The sequence below is a fragment of the Scyliorhinus torazame genome, chromosome 8 (genome assembly GCF_047496885.1).
Source record: "Scyliorhinus torazame isolate Kashiwa2021f chromosome 8, sScyTor2.1, whole genome shotgun sequence".
NCBI classification, from domain to species: domain Eukaryota; kingdom Metazoa; phylum Chordata; class Chondrichthyes; order Carcharhiniformes; family Scyliorhinidae; genus Scyliorhinus; species Scyliorhinus torazame.
The window spans coordinates 130,442,433-130,463,990 of record NC_092714.1 but is presented as its reverse complement, the minus strand read 5'-3'; the positions used below and the strand labels follow the sequence as shown (position 1 = coordinate 130,463,990).

Sequence of the window (21,558 nt, the reverse complement as noted above, 5' to 3'; positions counted from 1 at the left end):
GCGCTAAAGTGAGGGAGCAGGTCTAACCCAATAGCGCTCTCAAAGACCCAGCACAGACATGATGGGCGGAATAGCATCGTTCCATGCTGCAAAATTCTATGTTTAATACTGCGAAGCAGACTCAATTTGAAACAGACTGCCTAATACAGGAACGCATGCATTTTGCATGCAGGTTGGGTGACTGTGAGGAGCATGCGGAAAGTAGTCTGCAGGGATTAGAGCAAGGAAGAGCAAGAAAGGAAAACTTTGGCAGGGAAGCCAAAGGTTTCCTCAGTTCAGCTCTGCCAGCACACAAGGAAACAAAAGTTAAAATTACCTACCTTTCCTTAGTCTCTGCTGGTGCAGTGCGCATTTGTTGCCAGGTTACACTGGCGAGACTGTCAACGCAGGCTACCTGCACCATCAACAGTAACTGTTGGCTGATGTCCGAATTACATTGTTGTACTCGGATTTTTATGTATACATGAGACCTCTGCCTATGCATCGGGAACAGAAAGGAAGTGGTGGCCACCATTTTAACCACACAATTACACCATTGGGCAAGCAGGGCTTAAATCAGCCCTTTGGAGATCTCTCTCAACACTGGAAATGTAAAAGCAGCCAAATATGAAAGTGAAGCTTATTTATAGATATCCCTAGATAGGAAGAATGTGCATTTATATAGCACCTTTCATCACCACAAAGAAGAACAGGAGTAGAAACCACATTATTGCAGTTTAAGAATTTGAATTTGGCTTCTAACAAATTCTAGAAACGTAAAGCTTGGATTGCCATAGACGTTTGACTGGTTCACCAGTTCCCTTCAGGAAAAGAAACCTCCTCCCTTTAAAAAAACAAATCGATCTAGCCTATATATGTGTCACCAATCACACACTAACACAGTGGACTCTGAAGAGAGGTGGTTTACTGTTTTACTGCAGCCGCGTGATTTGCTTTCATCATCACTTTGTCAGGGCAGCTCGAAATTCCAGCTTTGCCAGTGATGCCCATGTCCCGAAGCAGTAGATAGATGCACCTTCCAATTACAAATCAGAATGTTCTAACTAGTGAGTGTAGTGTAAGACCAAAACCACAACATAAAACTACTTAGCGGAATACAGTGCCTTCCCACAGTTCCTAAAGCAATTGAGAATGGTGGAGCAGACCAATTCCTAGCCCTTTCAGGAAAAATGTCTTCTGCAGAATGTTTACATTGCCAGGATACCGTGCAACGGTTCAGCATATACAAACTTACCCAGCGGGCATTACAAATTGTGTACATAAACTGCAAAGTACAAGCCTCAAGTACTTATATGCTCCAAAGAACATTCAGCCAATAATTAGTGCATTCTAGTGATATCCAACTCCTGGAATAATGCCACTTATAATAATTTCATCTGTGTAGGGTAAACAAAGTTTCCAGATGACTTTGTTATATAGTGAAACCAATTATTGACTGCTGTGGAGATTGTTACCAGCCCTCTTTCCACAATGGATAATGCTTTTTTTTTTTTAAACTGAAATTACACTGAATTCTAGGAATCTGATGCATTTTTCTTCAAAAACAGGACACAGTTTTTTTCTGAAACTGACAAGATTTGTTACCTAGTTCAGAATTTCTTTTCATTATAAAATAAATTTAGAGTACCCAATTATTTTTTTTCCAATTAAGGGGCAATTTAGCATGGCCAATCCACCTAACCCGCACAGCTTTGGGTTGTGGGGGCGAGACCCACACAGACACGGGGATAATGTGCAAACTCCACACGGACAGTGACCCGGGGCAGAGATCGAACCCAGCTCCTCGGCGCCGTGACGCAGCAATGCTAACCACTGTGCCACCATGCTGCCCGCTTGCTGTGTTTCCAAAGTACCACCCCAACATAGCTTAGCTTGGCCAAAATTCTGGAAATCCCTGCCTAAGAGTACCTTCACTGCAAGGACTGTCGTGTTCAAGAATGCACGCATTATCACCTTCATGCCTTGCCAATGACACTCATATCCGAGAGTGAACATTGGAAAGCAAAATGGCAACATTTTGCTGCTGGCACCAAAATATTTTGAAATGGTAGCCTCAGGTATAGATGAAATAAACTGAAGGCATGTGCCAGGTTGCTGTACAGTGTATGAATATCACTACAAGTCCCCATGCGGGCTGGGTAAGTAAAAATAACAAGTGGTTATAATTATCTCATTTATATTTCTCATTGTAAACCTGTTTACATTTAAAACGTTTTACAGTTTTCAATATCGTTGCCATCCTGATATTAATTTTTTTTTAAATTATAATTTTCTCTTCAAATTGTCATTCCTCTTGTTTCGTGGCCAAATGTCCCAGTCAATCTCACGTACCTAACCGTAGTATCTATCCATTTGCATAAATCTTTTCTTCTTCTTTGTGATTTTTCACTGAACCATGGCAGAGTTTTGTCATTTTCTTTTACTATGGGTAGGGTGAGGAGGCAGACCCCAAACCTACCTCAGCTGGAACAGGGATCAAACTCTTGCTATTGGGCAGTAATATGATCCACATGCTGGCTATCAAGCCAGGTGATCTAACTGGAGCCCCAGGTACAAGCTTACAGAATGAATATCATCACACTAAAGAGGAGGAGGAAAGAAGAAATGGAAAGCACACATCACTGAACCATATCCTTAATTTCATATCTTCATTTTCATATCATTTCAACATAATGTAGTACAGAGCGTCAACACTAAAGCAGATGGTATTTTTGCATTAGGGGTTAGATTCAACTTTGTTCGACATGCTTAATGGCTCTCAATACTTTGTTCATCAAGTTTGAAGACAGTAAAGCAAGATTCTGACTGACCATATTATGTGACTGGACACCCTCATGGAAGCAGTGTAATTCAGCCAACCAACTTACATGTGGTTCTGCATGAACTATGGCTCAATTGGATTAATGTCAAGCAAAATATCTGCTTCAGTGCACATACCCAATTGTAAATTTAATAGGAGTAGCTTACATCTGTAATTGCTGTATCATAAGACTACGATGATGGTAGGTGGCAAACTAGATGGTCCTTGGTCTTCCTAGTCTAGTAATTCCTACATTCCCGGTCATCACTGTAAGCCTCTAACTAATAGGATTAACAAACTGTCAAAAGTTGCCTATTATTGGGTTCGTCCACCCACGATGCTGCATTCTTGGGGTTTTAAACCACTAATGCTCCATTTGTCAGTTAGTTCCTCAGAGCGCAGCGCATGAAGACTGGGCAGCAGTTTCTATTTCTACTAGTCTCGTAGACGGCATTACAACTAAAGCTATTTAAATGGGTCGTTCTGTCTGACTTTTCTTTGGAGGGTTTGCCAAGTCAAAGAAACTTCTATTTATAACCTTTCAGACATCCCAGTACTCTCGTTCTTGTGACATCATTACACCTCAGTACCAAGTGAACTGTGTGTGTGTGGGGGGGAACACCATCGCCTCTTGGTTCTTAAATGGCACCTGCTCAGAATCAAATTTAAAATGAAACTTCACTAATGGGAATCTCGACATGGTCTTTTATCGTGATGACAGCTTGCTTTTAATCTGGAAACCTGCTGCCAACCATCAGTTGCCTGCCTGTCTGCTTTGTGTAAATATCACAGCATGCAGCCAAAACTTAGGGGTTATTTTAGAGAAAAGATCAAAAAAGGTATTAATTTTGGTGCTGTGTTAACAAGATACGCATGTTTGAAAGTTGGGTTTAGCACACTATTTTGGACCTAATTGCTGATTACCACAGGTTAAACTTGGCTAGATGTGGCCCTGATGGGATGCATCCCAGAGTTCTAAAAGAGATGGCTAGGGAAATTGTAAACGCACTCGTGATAATTTATCAAAATTCACTAGACTCTGGGGTGGTCCCAGAGGATTGGAAAGTAGCAAACGTGACACCACTGTTTAAAAAAGGAGGTCGGCAGAAAACGGGAAATTATAGGCCGGTAAGCTTAACTTCGGTTGTAGGGAAAATGCTGGAATCTATCATTAAGGAGGAAATAGCGGGGCACCTGGAGGGAAATTGTCCCATTGGGCAGACGCAGCATGGGTTCACAACGGGTAGGTCATGTCTGACTAATTTGGTAGAATTTTTTTGAGGACGTTACCAGTGCAGTAGATAACGGGGAGCCAATGGATGTGGTATATCTGGATTTCCAGAAAGCTTTTGACAAGGTGCCACACAAAAGGTTGCTGCATAAACTAAAGATGCATGGCATTGAGGGTAAAGTGGTAGCATGGGTAGAGGATTGGTTAACTAACAGAAAGCAGAGAGTGGGGATAAATGGGTGTTTCTCTGGTTGGCAATCTGTAACTAGTGGGGTCCCTCAAGGATCAGTGTTGGGCCCGCAGTTGTTCACAATTTACATAGACGATTTGGAGTTGGGGACCAAGTGCAATGTGTCAAAGTTTGCAGACGACACTAAGATGAGTGGTAAAGCAAAACGTGCAGAGGATACCGGAAGTCTGCAGAAGGATTTGGATAGGTTAGGTGAATGGGCTAGGGTCTGGCAGATGGAATTCAATGTTGCCAAGTGTGAGGCTATCCATTTTGGGAGGAATAACAGCAGAATGGATTATTATTTAAACGGTAAGATGTTAAAACATGCTGCTGTGCAGAGGGACCTGGGTGTGCTGGTGCACGAGTCGCAAAAAGTTGGAGTGCAGGTGCAACAGGTGATTAAGAAGGCTAATCGAGTTTTGTCTTTCATTGCTAGAGGAATGGAGTTCAAGACTAGGGAGGTTATGCTGCAATTGTATAGGGTGTTGGTGAGGCCGCATCTGGAATATAGTGTTCAGTCTTGGTCTCTTTACCTGAGAAAGGACATATTGGAACTGGAGGGAGTGCAGAGGAGATTCACTAGGTTGATCCCAGAGTTGAGGGGATTAGATTATGACGAGAGGTTGAGTAGACTGGGACTGTACTCATTGGAGTTTAGAAGGATGCGGGGGGATCTTATTGAAACATATAAAATTATGAAGGGAATAGATAGGATAGATGCGGGCAGGTTGTTTCCACTGGTCGGGAAAAGCAGAACTAGGGGACATAGCCTCAAAATAAGGGGAAGTAGATTTAGGACGGAGTGTAGGAGGAACTTCTTCACCCAAAGGGTTGTGAATCTCTGGAATTCCTTGCCCAGTGAAGCAGTTGAGGCTCCTTCTTAAAACGTTTTTAAGAAAAAGATAGATACCTTTTATGGGCCGGAGAGTGGAGCTGAGTCCACAAAGATCAGCCATGATCTCATTAAATGGCGGAGCAGGCTCGAGGGGCCAGATGGCCTACTCCTGTTCTAGTTCTTATGTTCTGATGTAAAGCAGAAAACTGTAGTTTTAGGACTCATTATGCACTATTTTCATGGGGCAATATATATGGGCTTGATGCACCCACCTCCATTGAAGTTGTGGAGTGTGCTGGGTGACAAGAAAACTGAACTGAAGAAGACAACACCAGGTTCGCTGAGGTGGTTCTGGAGCTCCTGATGGAAAAGATCAAAAGGAGCAGCAATGTTCTATAAGCGTGGCAACATATAGAGCAGAAGTTCAAAGTTTACAGATTAAACAAAAGATGGAAATGAAGTTATCAATGAAGGATGGCAATAACAAGACAGTGGAATGGGAAGCCACCTGACCGTCTAGGCGACTGAAGAGAGACGAAGCTTTGGAAGATTATCAGGAATGTAGGACCAATTTGAAACGAGGAATCAAGAGGGCTAAAAGGGGTCATGAAATATCTTTAGCAAACAGGGTTAAGGAAAATCCCAAAGCCTTTTATTCATATATAAGGAGCAAAAGGGTAACTCGAGAAAGGGTTGGCCCACTCAAGGACAAAGGAGGGAAGTTATGCGTGGAGTCAGAGAAAATGGGTGATATTCTTAACGAGTACTTTGCATTGGTATTCACCGAGGAGCGGGACATGACGGATGTTGAGGTTAGGGATAGATGTTTGATTACTCTAGGTCAAGTCGGCATAAGGAGGGAGGATGTGTTGGGTATTCTAAAAGGCATTAAGGTGGACAAGTCCCCAGGCCCGGATGTGATCTATCCCAGGTTACTGAGGGAAGTGAGAGAGGAAATAGCTGGGGCCTAAAGATATCTTTTGAACACGGGTGATGTACCGGAGGACTGCAGAATGGCTTTATGGTTTCCCCTTCTTTAAGAAGGGTAGCAGGGATAATCCAGGTAATTATAGACCGGTGATCCTGACGTCAGTGGTAGGGAAGCTGCTGGAGAAGATACGGAGGGATAGGATCTATTCCCATTTGGAAGAAAATGGGCTTATCAGTGATAGGCAACATGGTTTTGTGCAGGGAAGGTCATGTCTTACCAACTTAATAGAACTCTTTGAGGAAGTGACACAGTTGATTGATGAGGGAAGGGCTGGGGATATCATATACATGTACTTCAGTAAGGCGTTTGATAAGGTTCCCCATGGTAGGCTGATGGAGAATGTGAAGTCTCACGGGGTCCAGGGTGTACTAGCTAGATGGGTAAAGAACTGGCTGGACAACAGGAGACAGAGAGTAGTAGTGGAAGGGAGTTTCTTAAAATGGAGAACTGTGACCAGTGGTTTTCTACAGGGATCCGTGCTGGGACCACTGTTGTTTATGATATACATAAATGATCTGGAGGAAGGTATAGGTGGTCTGATTAGCAAGTTTGCAGATGACACTAAGATTGGTGGAGTAGCAGATAGCGAGGAGGACTGTCAGAGAATACAGCAAAATATAGATAGATTGGAAAGTTGGGCAGAGAAATGGCAGATGGAGTTCAATCCGGGCAAATGCGAGGTGATGCATTTTGGAAGACCCAATTCAAGAACAAACTATACGGTAAATGAAAAAGCCCTGGGGAAAATTGATGTACAGAGAGATCTGGGTGTTCAGGTCCATTGTACCCTGAAGGTGGCAAAGCAGGTCGATAGAGTGGTCAAGAAGGCATACGGCATGCTTTCCTTCATCAGAAGGAGTATTGAGTACAAGAGTTGACAGGTCATGTTACAGTTGGTTCGGCCACATTTGGAATACTGCGTACAGTTCTGGTCGCCACATTACCAAAAGGATGTGGATGCTTTGGAGAAGGTGCAGAGGAGGTTCACCAGGATGTTGCCTGGTATGGAGGGCACTAGCTATGAAGAGAGATTGAGTAGATTAGGATTATTTTCATTTGAAAGACGGAGGTTGAGGGGGGACCTCATTGAGGTCTACAAAATCATGAGAGGTATAGACAGGATGGATAGCAAGAAGCTTTTTCCCCCAGAGTGGGGACTCAATTACTAGGGGTCATGAGTTCAAGGTGAGAGGGGAGAAGTTTCAGGGAGATATACATGGAAGGTTCTTTACGCCTGGAACGCATTGCCGGCGAAGGTGGTAGAGGCGGGCACGATAGCATCACTTAAGATTTATCGAGAAAGATACATGAATGGGCAGGGAGCAGATGGATACAGATCCTTAGAAAATAGGCGACAGTTTTAGATAGAGGATCTGGATCGGCGCAGGCTTGGAGGGCCGAAGGGTCTGTTCCTGTGCTGTAATTTCTCTTTGTTCTTTGTCCGGTAAAATATAATGCATAGAAGTGTGGTGATAAACTTTTATAAGAGGAGGCAATAAAAATGGTACAATTTGGAAGAGGGGTACAGGAACAGGGAGACCTGGGGCTGAATGCATACAAAAATCATTGAATGTGATCGGGAATAGTTGAGAAAACACAAGTAACCCTTGGTTTATTGGTAGAGATATAGGAAATTATGCCAAGCCTTTACAAAACAATGGTTAGGCCTCAGCTGCAACATTGGGCCCGATTCTCCGGAAAGATGTCCAAGTGCTGTGGTGAGCAAGAATTGCCAAGAACATCCCGGCTCTCGACGCAGTCTCCCATGAGACCACCTCGGAGAGGGATCCGAGAACGCCACCATAATAGTTGCGTCACAGCTATCATCCCCACCCTCCACCTGTGCAGCCGCACACCTCGGTGGGAAATGTTAGTGGTCAGGCTTCTGGGGCACAATCTAGTGAGCACCACACTGCTGCTGATGTACATCAGGTGGACCCCCAGGTGAGACAGCAGTCAGAGGTCCCAGCCTGATGCTGAGCCGGTGGAAGAGGTCATACTGGAGCTGATGGAGACGTTAGGGTGCCACCGGGACATTCAGAGGGAGATGTCAGAGTCACTCCAGCAGATTTATAGCAGAGTCCCAGAAGTTACGGGCTCAGGAGCTGTCGCCGGCAATGCATGACACCGAGGCCAACACTGCCAAGGTGGTGACCACATGGAGAGACTGGTGCACGGCATCGGCACCATTAGTGAAGGTGACCAAGGCGTCACGGATTCGGCTGAGGGTCTCGGCAGAATGTCCACCTCGCTGGGGGAAGTGCTGCGGTGCTTTTCCCAGTCACTGCGGACCATCGCCGAGGGAATTGACACGGTGCAAACAATGGGGAACCGGCATGTCTGGTAGAGCCTGATGATGTAGGGGCACCAGGGCTCAAACAAGCCGATCCTTGTCCCAAGGTGAACCCCAGGGCCCTATGGGCACCAAGTGGGCGGAGGGGGCACTGGGTGGCAACCCGGACCCGTTCCATGGAGTGGCAATGGTAGCCACCAGCTCCGTCGAGTTCCACCCATCTGATGAGTCCACGTCTAACAGCCAGCACATGGGACAGGGCGGCACGGCTGTGCATGTGCCACTAGGTGAGTCGGGACCCTCCGGAATAAGAGCCCCAGGGGAAGCCAAATAGGGGAATTGAAGGCTATGGAATGTATTAAGCTGCTGGCTGCCTCCACCTCAGATGTGCATCCTGGGACCTACACCTAGGTGTGGTGGTAGAGACAGGAGGGCCAAGCACACCGAGGATCACTCAGGGCACCGGGGGGGGGGGGGGGGGGGCGGGGGGCGGGGGGGGGGGGGGGGGGGGAAATACCATCGGGAGGGTGGGGAATTATAAAACACAATAAACACCGATACACAACTAGTATAATGCCTCTGTCACTTTCTTCTGCAATGTGAGCTGGTCTCCGAACACTTGGCCCATCTCTCCAGGCATCCTCCTCCCTCCCCGTGGCACTTGCCCACCCCCGGCCACGGCCATGTCCCTGGAGCAGCGTCCCATCCCCTGGGTGTTTGGATGTTGGCTGCTGTTGTGTGGTGTTGCCGCCTGTGTTCAAGCACAGCTTCCAGACATCAAGGTGTGATTGGGATGTTCCCACAAGCTACATGGCCCGCCCACCCACTGGGATCCACTTGGGTTGTGCGAACTGCTCACTTAACCACGATTGCCAATTCCCTATTAGCAATAGCCTTCAGCCACAAGGCCAGAGGACTCGGTATTCGATGGGTGTTATGGTTGGTCGATAGGGCAGACTAGCAGGGACAAGGATTGTCCCCGGAAGGGGTGCACACGGTCCAGGGGTTGGCATGGTGGTGCCGCATGCAGTTTCTTCCCGGTTACCCTCCCCTGCACCTCCTTTCCCCCCACCCGCCCCACCCTCCCATGGTGGCCCACCCTTGCAGAGGCCCCCACCCCAGCTACCCCCCACCCCCAGGCGTGCACTGTGGTGGCAGGTCCATCGCCCCCAGGCTCTTTGTCTGTGGGCAAAGATGGCTACTCACCTCCTTGGCTCCCCCCAGAAGTTCTTCCGCCAGGTTCACGTTTTTCAAAAGGAGTACTAATCGGCGCTAGCTGACCACTTGCTGGGGAGGCCGCTGAATGAAGGGGTTGGATATGGGGTCTCTCTCGTTAATTGTATGGAAATTGGGTTTAAGTGGTTATAATTGGTTTCTCATCACCCTACGGTGAGATCCCAATTTTGTTTACTGGAATAGGTCGATTGCATCGCAAACTGGTGAATGGCGCGGTTCTCGTTTTCTGCCTCTCCCACTATTCACCAGCCTCGATTCGCTTGGGCGAAATTGCAACGAGGCCGGAGAATCACGACCATTGTGTCCAATTCTGGATACCTCATTTTAGGAATGATGTTGTGGTCATAAGAAAGGGTACAGAGTAGACTTATTAGAAATGGCACAAAGAATGAATAACTTCAATTATGTGGCGACACCAGAGAAGTCGGAGTTCTTTACCTTACAGCAGCGATGGTCAAGAGAAGATTTAATCAGAGTTGAAAATCATGAATGACTTTGATAAAATAAACAAGGAGAAATTGTTTCTTGTGGCAGTATGGTTGTTAACCCGGGGATACAGTATTAAGGTGGTTAGCAAAAGAACTAGAGGCAACCAGGATTTTTTTTTTTTTTTTTTTTTAAAACAGTAGGGTATTAACTTTGGTGAAACAGTAGGGTATTGACTTTGGTAAAACAGTAGGGTATTGAGACTAGTTGGATAGCTCTACCAAGGCACCAGCACAAGCAGGATGAGCCAAGTGGTCTCCTTCTCTGCTATTCCATGTCTCAAATGGATATCACATCAATTCAGAGAAGAGCAGTCACAATCTCCCTGAGGTACTGACCAATATTTATTACTCAACTAACACCTATAGAACAGATCACCTGGATATCATGACCTTGCTGCTGGTTTGACCTTGCTGTTTGCAAACTGAGTCTCAATTCCTACATTATTACAACAGTGACTATGCTTCAAAGAAAAAAAGTATTCCTTTGGCTGTACAGTGCTTTGGGATGTCGCGAAAGGCATCATTTAATGCACGCGCCTCATTCTTTAATCAGCATGAAGAGAACCCAGACCTACAAAGAATAATGTGGTAATGAGGTTGATGTGTTGGGTGCTCTGGATCCGTGGAACACATACAGGCCACCAACACTTAAAATAGTGCAACACTATTTTATTAAGTTAGAAACTGGTGAACGTACTTTACACGATGTTAGATTAAACTAAAGACCTATGCCTGTCCGAACCAGTCTATGCACTCAGCACATGGTGAGGATCTGTGATGCAAGCTGTAAGCTCTGTCCTTGTAGGAGGCTGTGTCCCGAATGAGCGGGAACTCTGATGCCCCCTGTCTTTATAGTGAGTGTGCTCTAACTGGTGATTGGCTGCGGTGTTGTGTGTGTTGAATGGTCTTGCTGTGTGTCCATCAGTGTGTGTGTCTGCACCATGATATACTGGTGTATATTATGACAGAGGGGCAGACACTTTGGGGACAAGCTTGACAAGAATTTTGTTATTGAGTACAGAAAACCTGATGTAGTTTGGCAGTGTGGGAGTGCATACAAAAGAACAATGAGGCCCAGTAGGGTATTGTAATTGGAAAGTGAAATGGACAGAAAGTATTGCAATTTAATATACACATTATGCAACCAATTTGTTTTTATATAGGTTAAATGGACAGGAGAATGGGGAACCATCATTACCATAGCTAATTATTTTAAGAGATAGTGATCGATTAGCATGATTGCCTGTTACGGGCTCAAAGGTGAAGTGAAGAGAAAGTTAAAAAAAAACTAAAGACATTGGAGTCATGTGGGCAGAAAGCATTTCAATAAACGGTAGTAAATGCACAGTTGCAATACCTGTCAGTATATACAAGGGGTGAACATTAACGGAACCTCGCCTGGCAGAAAACCAACCCAATCAGTTTGAATGCTCAAATTAAATCATCCAATCTGATTCACCCTCAATTTTCCCTCTGGGTGGAATGAGGTTTAAATTATCCCCAAAATGTGTTAGAAACTGCATTAGGCAGACAATGCAAGATAATGGGCGGGATTCTCTGGTGGGCGGGGCGGAAGAATCCAGCCCAATCAATGTCAACAAAACAAAACGGACACAGAAGAAATCAGATGACAAAAATGTTGGGGAATGTAGGGTTTAGTGAGAGGGAGGTGCTGAAGGAGATCAATATTAGTAGAGAAATGGTGCTGAGGAAATTGATGGGATTGAAAGCTGATAAATCTCCAGGGCCTGATAATCTACATCCCAGAGTACTAAAGAAATAATAGATGCATTGATGGCGATCTTCCAGGATTCTATAGACTTCAGGTTGGAAGGTAGCTAAGGTAACTCAACTACTTAAAATGGGAGGGAGAGATAATGTAGGAAATGTAGACCAGTCAGCCTGATGTCAGTAGTGGGGAAAATTCTAGAATCTATTATAAAAGATTTTATAGCAGAGCACTAAGAAAACACTGGCAGAATCGGACAGAGTCAGTATGGATTTATGAAGGGGAAAGCATGCTTGACAAATCTACTGGAATTCTTTCAGGATATAACTGGTAGAGTGGACGAGGGGGAGCCAGTGGATGTGGTGTACTTGGACTTTCAGAAGGCTTTCGACAAAGTCCCACAGAAGAAATTAGCATATAAAATTAAAGCGCATGGTATTAGGGGTAGTGTATGGAGAGGGATAGAAAACAGGTTGCAAACAGGAAACAGAGTAGGAAATAACAGGTCTTTTTCAAATTGGCAGGCAGTGACTAGTGGGGTATCGCAGGGATCGGTGCTAGGACACCAGTTATAATAATTTAGACGAGGGAACAAAAGGTTTTTTTCAAATATGCAGATGAAACAAAGTTGGGTGGGATGGTGAGCTGTGAGGAGGATGCACAGAGATCCTTCAGTATGATTTGGACAAGTTGAGTGAGTGGGCAAATGAATGGTAGATGCAGTATAATTTGGATAAATATGGGGTTATCCACTTTGGTCGCAAAAACGGAAAGACAGACTATTATCTGAATGGTCATAAATTAGGAGAGGGGAACGTACAACAAGACCTAGGTGGCCTCATAAACCAGTCACTGAAGGTAAGCAGGCGGTAAAGAAGGCAATTAGTATGCTGGCCTTCATTGTGAGAGGATTCGAGTATAGGAGCAAGGGTGGCATGTTGCAATTATACAGGGCCTTGGTGAGGCCACAGCTGGAATATTTTTTTAAAATATTTTTATTCTCCTCCTTTTTCACATTTTCATACAAATTTACACCCACCAACAAACAATGAACGGTAACAAATATAATGTCAATCCCCTGGCCAACAATTTCCCCTCCCACCACCCCCAACATTTTAATTACAAACATCAAAGAAAAGGATTCAGGAATCCACCATCGACCCACACAGTCACTAACACCATACTCAGTACACAGTCCAATCCCCCCCCCCTCCACCCACCGTCCCAAAACCCCCTCCCCCCCACCCCAATGTTCGATGTCATCCAATTTGTGAAAGTGCATAATAAACAAAGCCCATGAATTGTAGACCCCACACCTGGAATATTGTTTGCAGTTTTGATCTCCTTATCTGAGGATGTTCTTACTCTAGAGGGAGTGCAGCGAAGGTTTACTAGACTGATTCCTGGGATGGCGGGACTGATCTATGAGGAGAGATGCAGTTAGGATTGTAGAAGTTGGAGTTCAGAAGAACAGAAGAGTGAGGGAGTATCTCATAGAAACCTATAAAATTACAACAGGACTAGACAGGGTAGATGCAGGAAGGATGTTCCCGATGGTGGTTGTGTCTAGAACCAGGGGTCACAGTCTGAGGATAAGGGATAGACCATTTAGTACAGAGATAAGGAGAATTTTCTTCACCCAGGGAGTGGTGCGTCTGTGGAATTTGTTATGACAGGAAGTATTTGAGGCCAAAACATTGTATGTTTCCATGAAGCACTTAGGGTGAAGAGGATCAAAGGATATGGGGGGAGCGAGATTAGGCTATTGAGTTGGATGATCAGCTATGATCATAATGAATGGCGGAGCAGGCTCAAAGGGCCTATTTTCTAAATGGGGAAATACTTAGGAAATCAGAAGCACAAAGGGACTTGGGAGTCCTTGTTCACAATTCTCTTAAGGTTAACATGCAGGTTCAGTCAGCAGTTAGGAAGGCAAATGCAATGTTCGCATTCATGTCAAGAGGGCTAGGATACAAGACCAGGGATGTACTTCTGAGGCTGTATAAGGCTCTGGTCAGACCCCATTTGGAGTATAGTGAGCAGTTTTGGGCCCCATATCTAAGGAAGGATGTGCTAGCCTTGAAAAGCATCCAGAGGAGGTTCACAAGAAGGATCCCTGGAATGAAGAGCTTGTCGTATGAGGAATGGTCGAGGACTCTGGGTCTGTATTTGTTGTAGTTTAGAAGGATGAGGGGGGATCTTATTGAAACTTACAAGATACTAGGAGGCCTGGATCGAGTGGACGTGGAGAGGATGTTTCCACTTGTAGGAAAAACTAGAAGCAGAGGACACAATCTCAGACTAAAGGGACGATCTTTTAAAACAGAGATGAGGAGGAATTTCTTCCACAGATTCACCACCCTCTGGTTGAACTCTTTGCCGCAGAAGGCTGTGCAGGCCAAATCACTGGGGGTCTTTAAGATAGAGACAGATAGGTTCTTGATTAATAAGGGGATCAGGGGTTATGGGGATGAGAAAAATATCAGCCATGATTGAATGGCGGAGCTGACTCGGTGGGCCGAGTGGCCTCCTCCTGCTCCTATTTTCTATATTTCTATGTTATATAAATAAATAATTACCAGCACTCTGATCTCATTTCTGTGGTTGTATGGTATACAGTATTTACTAACAATCAACAAATTAACTTTTATAAAGGTTAAAAGTGCTTTTCAAACTGAAGGGATTTCAATTATGAAATATTTGCAAAGCTTGCCAACAAGAGAGTTTCTAGCTGGTCATTAGGTTTTTGCTAACAGGATATTGTGAGAAGTTGTCTTTCAGCCATATTAGTCATGAGTCTCAGGGAGCCCACCCCACAGGAGGCAAAACAAAATGTTAGCAAATTTTGGAATTATTAGGAATATAGGAATTTCACTATTCACAAATTGCTGGCAGCACTTACATAGGAGCACAGCACAGATCACCACTCTCTTCCCCTCATGTTCCAAATAAAACAGCAAAATCTACATAAGCTAAGTTTGGCTGAATATGTCATTATATGCTCATTAAAAGGGATGTTATTGTCCGATTTGTAAACAAGTAGCATGCAAACAAGAATGTGTACATTTGATGCATTGAATGATGTACTGCCATTGTTGCATCCCTCTCAATTGTTTTTGTTCTGCTCAGTTAGTAACAGGGACTATCAACAGGGACTGCACAAGGTAATTTTGCAGTTTATTTGCTGTCGAAGTGTATAAATCACATGCTGGAGAAGGTGTTTAGCCAAACCATCCACAAGCCAGAGTTTGTTGCTGACATAGAACACAACACTTGTGGAAAGAATTATTACATAGCAGATCTGTGCCTGTACTTATGCAACATAAGAGCTTTCTCTAACCCTACTACAACTCATTCCATCAGCATCTCGTTCCATTCCTTCATCCTTCCTACACTATATCACTATTAAGGATTCCTCTCCCTTTATATGCAAATATCATGGGCGCGATTCTCCACTCCCACGCCGGGTGGGAGAATCGCCTGGGCCGTCAAAATTTCCCGGGACGCCGGTCCGACGCCCTCCCGCGATTCTCCCAAGCGGCGGGAGCGGCCCCGTCGAGTTTCGCGGGCCGCAGGCCGGAGAATCGCCGGAGACACCCAAGATGGCAATTCTCCGGCACCCCCACTATTCTCAGGCCCGGATGGGCCGAGCGGCCAGGCCAAAACGGCGGGTTCCCCCCGGCGCCGTCCACACCTGGTCGCAGCCGTCGTGAGCGGTGCATGAACGCTGGGGCGGGGCGGCCTGCGGGGGGGGGTGTACCGCAAATGGGGTCTGGCCCGCGATCGGTGTCCACCGATCGTCAGGCCGTCCTCTCTGAAGGAGGACCTCCTTCCTTCCGCAGCCCCGCAAAATCCATCAGACATCTTCTTGCGGGGCCGCCCAACCCACGCATGACGCCCGTTATGCGGCGCCGGCCGCGTCATCTATGCGGCGCCGCTTTTACGCGGGCGACAAGGCCTGGCGCGTGTAGATGACGCAGCCCCTATCCTAGCCCATTGTCAGGGCCTGAATCGGTCAGGACCGGGGCCGTTTCGCGCCGTCGTGAACATAGACGGCGTTCACGACGGCGTGGCCACTTCGGCGTGGGAGTGGAGAATCCCGCCCACTATATCTCAACTATTCCACATGATAGAAAGTTCCATTCTCCGGCATTGGGTATCTTCAATGATAAGTGTATCATATCTCAGGTAAAACTAGAGCAAGAAGAGCAAATGAAATGGGGGTGAAAAGTTGAACCTGGACGGTGAAATGATTTACACTGAGAAAAAGGCTCCAGAAGCGAAGGTGAAATTCATGAGGTGGGGGCATGTTGGGTATAAGATTATTGGATCTGAGATTTGAATGAGGAAATGGAAATCAATTATCTGTGATAGGCAAATGTCCCATGTAAAATGAAGATCAGCAAACTAGCAATGTCACACCGAAGGCCAGATGAGACAAACGGTCTCCCACTATGCTGTAAAGTTCCTTGGTATTTTCTTTTTTTTTTAAATAAACATTTTATTGAGGTATTTTTGGTATAGTGACAACAACAAAAGAAACAATATACATGAAACCATAATCATAGTGCAAAAGCCATTTACCTCTCGTACAGGTCCCACCCTTATTGACCCCCTACACTAATCTAAACTACCCCCCCCCACCCCCCCTGCTGACGATTAATTTCCCGCAAAGAAGTCGACAAACGGTTGCCACCTCCGGGTGAACCCTAACAGTGACCCTCTCAAGGCGAACTTGATTTTCTCCAAACAGAGAAAGCTAGCCATGTCCGATAGCCAGGTCTCCGACTTCGGGGGCTTTGAGTCCCTCCATGCTAATAGTATCTGTCTCTGGGCTACCAGGGAAGCAAAGGCCAGAACATCTGCCTCTTTCTCCTCCTGGATTCCCGGGTCTTCTGACACCCCGAAAATCACCACTTCTGGACTCAGTGCCACCTTTGTTTTTAACACTGTGGACATGACGCCCGCAAACCCCAGCCAAAATCTCCAAAGCTTTGGACATTTCCAAAACATGTGGACATGGTTCGCCGGTCCTCCCGCACATTTTGCGCACCTATCTTCTACCCCAAATAATCTGCTCATCCGGGCCACTGTCTTGTGAGCCCGATGAACCACCTTAAATTGAGCCTGGCACATGTTGCAGACGCGTTGACTCGGCTCAACGCGTCTGCCCATAGACCATCCTCTAGCTCACCTTCCAGCTCCTCCTCCCACTTGCGCTTCAGCTCCTCGGTCTGCATCTCCTCCGACCCCATAAGCTCCTTATAAATGTCTGAGACGCTCCCATCTCCTACCCACCCTCTGGAAACTACCCTGTCCTGAATCCCCCTTACCGGTAGAAGCAGGAAGGTTGACACCTGTTTACAAAGAAAGTTCCACACCTGCAGATACCCGAATTTGTTTCCCCTCACCAACCCAAACTTCTCCTCCAATGCCCTCATACTCGGAAAGCTCCCCTCTATGAACATATCCCCCATCCTCTCAATCCCCGCTCTCCGCCATAACCGGAACCCCCCCGTCCATACACCCCGGGGCAAACCGTGATTATCACAGATTGGGGCCCAGACCGATGCTCCCACTGCTCCCACATGCCGCCTCCACTGGCCCCAAACTCTCAGGGCCGCCACCACTGGACTGGTGGAGTACTGGCGGGAACGGCAGAGGCGCAGTTACCAATGCCCCCAAACTGGTGCCCTTATATGAAACCGCCTCCATACCAACCCATGCCAACCCCGCCCCCACCACCCACTTCCTATCATGCCTTATTCACCGCCAAGTAATAGTTACTAAAATTTGGCAGCGCCAGCCCGCCCTCTCCCTGACTCCGCTCAAGCATTATCTTCCTTACTCACGGGGTCTTGCCCGCCCAGACGAAGCCCGGTGATCACTCTGCTGATCCGCTTAAAAAGAACCGCGGAATAAAGATGGGGAGACACCGAAATACAAATAGGAATCTCGGGAGGACCATCATCTTCACCGTTTGCACTCTCCCAGCCAGAGACAATGGAGCGCGTCCTGTCTCCGAAAATTGTCCTTCATTTGGTCCACCAGCCGGGCCAGTTTCAATTTATGCAGCCGGTCCCATTCCCGCGCCACTTGGATGCCTAGATACCTAAAGCTTCCCTTTACTAACCTAAACGGCAGCTCTCCCAGTCACCTCCCAGCCCTTCTACCCGCTCCCCATCCACCTTTGGGAAATTCAGCCCCCCTGAAGAAGCGCCTCATCCCCTCCGGCCCCATAGGGGGTTCCGACCTGTACAGCCTGCTGTAGAAATCCCTAAACGCCTTATTCACGCCTACTGAATCACCAACCAGGTTCCCATCTCCGTCCTTTACTTTCCCGATCTCCCTAGCAGCCTCCCTCTTCCCAAGCTGCTGTGCAAGCATTCTGCTGGCCTTCTCTCCAATGTTCATAGATCGCCCCCCTTGCCTTTCCCAACTGCTCCACCGCCCTCCCTGTGGTCAGCAAGCTAAACTCCGCCTGTAACCTCCGCCGTTCCCTTAAAAGCCCTGCCTCTGGGGTCTCCGCATACCTCCTATCAATTTGTAGTAACTCCTTTACCAGTCGGTCCGTCTCCGCCCTGTCCACCTTCTCCCTATGGGCCCGGATCGAGATCAGCTCCCCCCTGACCACCGCCTTCAGTGCTTCCCACACCACCGTTGCTGAAATTTCCCATTTCATGGTATTTTCAATCTCAATCCTGATCAGCGTAAATTTTCTAAGCACGGCATTAAGTGACTACTTCAGGCAGAGCCCAAGGATACCTGGGACTCTTCTGAGTTTGAGGTCAATTGAGAAGGCCAATCAACAGGAAGTTTTTCTCTCTACCTAACCCTTACTGCACTTAACTAGAGAGAGCTTAGCGGTAATGTGGGATGGTAAAATAGCTTTTTGATCGTCTACCAATTTTCTACAAGAGGCATTACAATTTAATAGAACCAAAATGTCTGCGAAAAGCTTTGTGATATCCCGCCATGCAAACAGCATTATATAAACGCAAGTCATTCATTCAGCAGTGAATATAAAATTCATCAATGCAGCACAATATATTATTGCTTGTGTCTACTGTCAATAAGACAGTCAATTTTCTATCTGCTTGTTGGTTAAATGCTTTCATTATTGGCCACGTCTGTGTTTTTCCACTTTCAAATTAGTTAGGGGAGACAGTGACATTGTCACTGGACTAGTAATCCAGAGACCCAGGATAATGATCGGGGGACCTGGGTCGAATCCCACCACAGCAAGTGATGGAATTTCAACCGCTACGAAAACAAAAAAGGGAATGCAACCGGATGGACCACACGGCATTGAAAATGACAATGGCAAACACAGCCTTGCCAACCTTGCAAATTCCTCCTTACTAACATCTGGGGGCTTGTGTCAAAGTTGGGAGAGCTGTCTCACAGACTAGTTAAGCAACAGCCTGACAGTCTTACTCACAACTCACAGAATCATACCTTATAGACGTGGTCCACTATCACCATTCCTGGGTATGTCCCGTCTCACCGGCAGGACAGACCCAGCAGAGGTGGCGGCACAGTGGTATACAGTCGGGAGGGAGTTGTCCTGGGAGTCATCAACATCAACTCTGGACCCCATGAAGTCTCATAGCTTCAGGTTAAACATGGGCAAGGAAGCCTTCTGCTGATTACCATGCACCAGCCACCATCATCTGATGAATCAGTACTCCTCCATGTTGAACACCACGTGATGTTGAGGGTGGCAAGGCACAGAAAATGCTCTGGGTGGGGGACTTCAATGTCCATCACCAAGAGTGGCTTGGTTGTACCACCACAGATCGAGCTGGCTGGGTCCCAAAGGACATAGCTGCTAGACTGGGACTGCAGCAGGTGGGGAGGGAAAAACATACTAAACCTCATCCTCACCAATCTGTCTGCTGCAGATGCATAGTAGAAGTGACCACCGCACAGTCCTTGTGGAGACAAGTCCCGTCTTCACATTGAGGACACCCTCCATCATGTTGTGTGGCACCATCACTGTGCTAAATGGATCGATTTCAAACAGATCTAGCAATTCAAGACTTAGCATCCATGAGGTGCTGTGGGCAGCAGAGTTGTATTCAACCACAATCTGCAACCTCATGGCTTGGCATATCCCCCACTCTACCATTACCACCAAGCCAGTGGATCAACCCTGGTTCAATGAAGAGTGCAGGAGAGCATGCCAGGATCAACATCAGACAGACCAAAAAATGAGATGTCGACCTGGTGAAGCTACAACACAGGACTACTTGTGTGCCAAACAGCATAAGCAGCAAGTAATAGACAGAGCTAAAAGATTCCACAACAAACGCATCAGATTCAAGCTCTGTAGTCTCGTCACATTCAGCCGTGAATGGTGGTGGACAAATAGACAACTCAGTGGAGGAGGCTCCACAAATATCCCCATCCTCTATGATGGAGGAGTCCAGCATGGATGTGAAAAAAAACAAGGCTGAGGCATTCGCAACAATCTTCAGCCAGAAGTGCAGAGTGGATGATCCATCGCAGTCTCCTCCGGAGGTCCCCAGCATCAAAGATGTCAGTTTTCTGACAATTCGATTCACTCCACGAGGAAATGGCTGAAGGCACTGGATACTGCAAAGGCTTTGGGCCCTGATAATATCCCGGCAACAGTACTGAAGACTTGTGCTCCAGAACTTGCCGCACCCCTAGCCAAGCTGTTCCAGTACAGCTACAACGCGGTCATCTACACAGCAATGTGGAAAATTGCCCAGGTGTGTCTTGTACAAAAGAACCTGCACAAATCCAACCCAGCCAATTACTGCCCTATCAAGCTACTCTCCATCACCAGCAACGTGATGGAAGGAGTCTTCAACAGTGCTATCAAGCGGCACTTACTCTGCAATAACCTGCTCACGGACGCTCAATTTGGGATCCGACAGGGTCACTCAGCTCCTGACCTCATTACAGCCTTGGTTCAAACATGGACAAGAGCTGAATGCCAGAGGTGAGGTGAGAGTGACTGCTCTTGACATCAAGGCAGCATTTGACTGAGTATGGCATCAAGGAGCCCTAGCTAAACTGAAGTTATTGGGGGTAAACTCTCCACTGGTTGGAGTTATACCTGCACAAAGGAAGATGGTTGTGGTGGTTGGGAGGTCAATCTCAACTCAGGACATCACTGCAGGAGTTCCTCAGGGTAGTTTCCTATGCCCAACCATCTTCAGCTGCTTCGTCAATTACCTCCTTTCCATCATAAGGTCGAAGTGGGGATATTTGCGGATGACTGCACAGTGTTCAGCAACATTTGCAACTCCTCAGATAATGAAGCACTCCATGTCCAAATGCAGCAAGACCTGGACAATATCCAGGCTTGGGCTGACAAGTGGCAAGTAACATATGTGCCACACAAGTGCCAGGCAATGACCATCTCTTACAAGAGAGGATTTAACCACTGCCCCTTGACATTCAATAGCATTACCATCGCTGAATCTCCCACAATCAACATCCTGGGGGTTACCATTGATCAGAAACCGAACTGAACTAGCCACATTAATACTATGGCTACCAGAGCAGGTCAAAGGCTAGGAATCTTACGGTGATAACCCACCTCCTGACCCCCCCCAAAGCCTGTCCACCATCTAAAAGGCACAAATCAGGAAGTTAATGCAATACTCTGCACTTGCCTGAATGAGTGCAGCTCCAACAACACTCAAGAAGCTTGACACCATCCAGGACAAAGCAGCCGCTTGATTGCTT

The 21,558-nt window shown here is 46.6% G+C and overlaps 1 protein-coding gene across 6 annotated transcripts in view; it reads right to left on the bottom strand.

Moving 5' to 3' along the window:
* Positions 1 to 21,558, bottom strand: part of LOC140428111 (rho GTPase-activating protein 6) — a 1,113,012-nt gene that overhangs the window by 302,304 nt on the left and 789,150 nt on the right. The gene's annotated exons all lie outside the window — the stretch shown is intronic.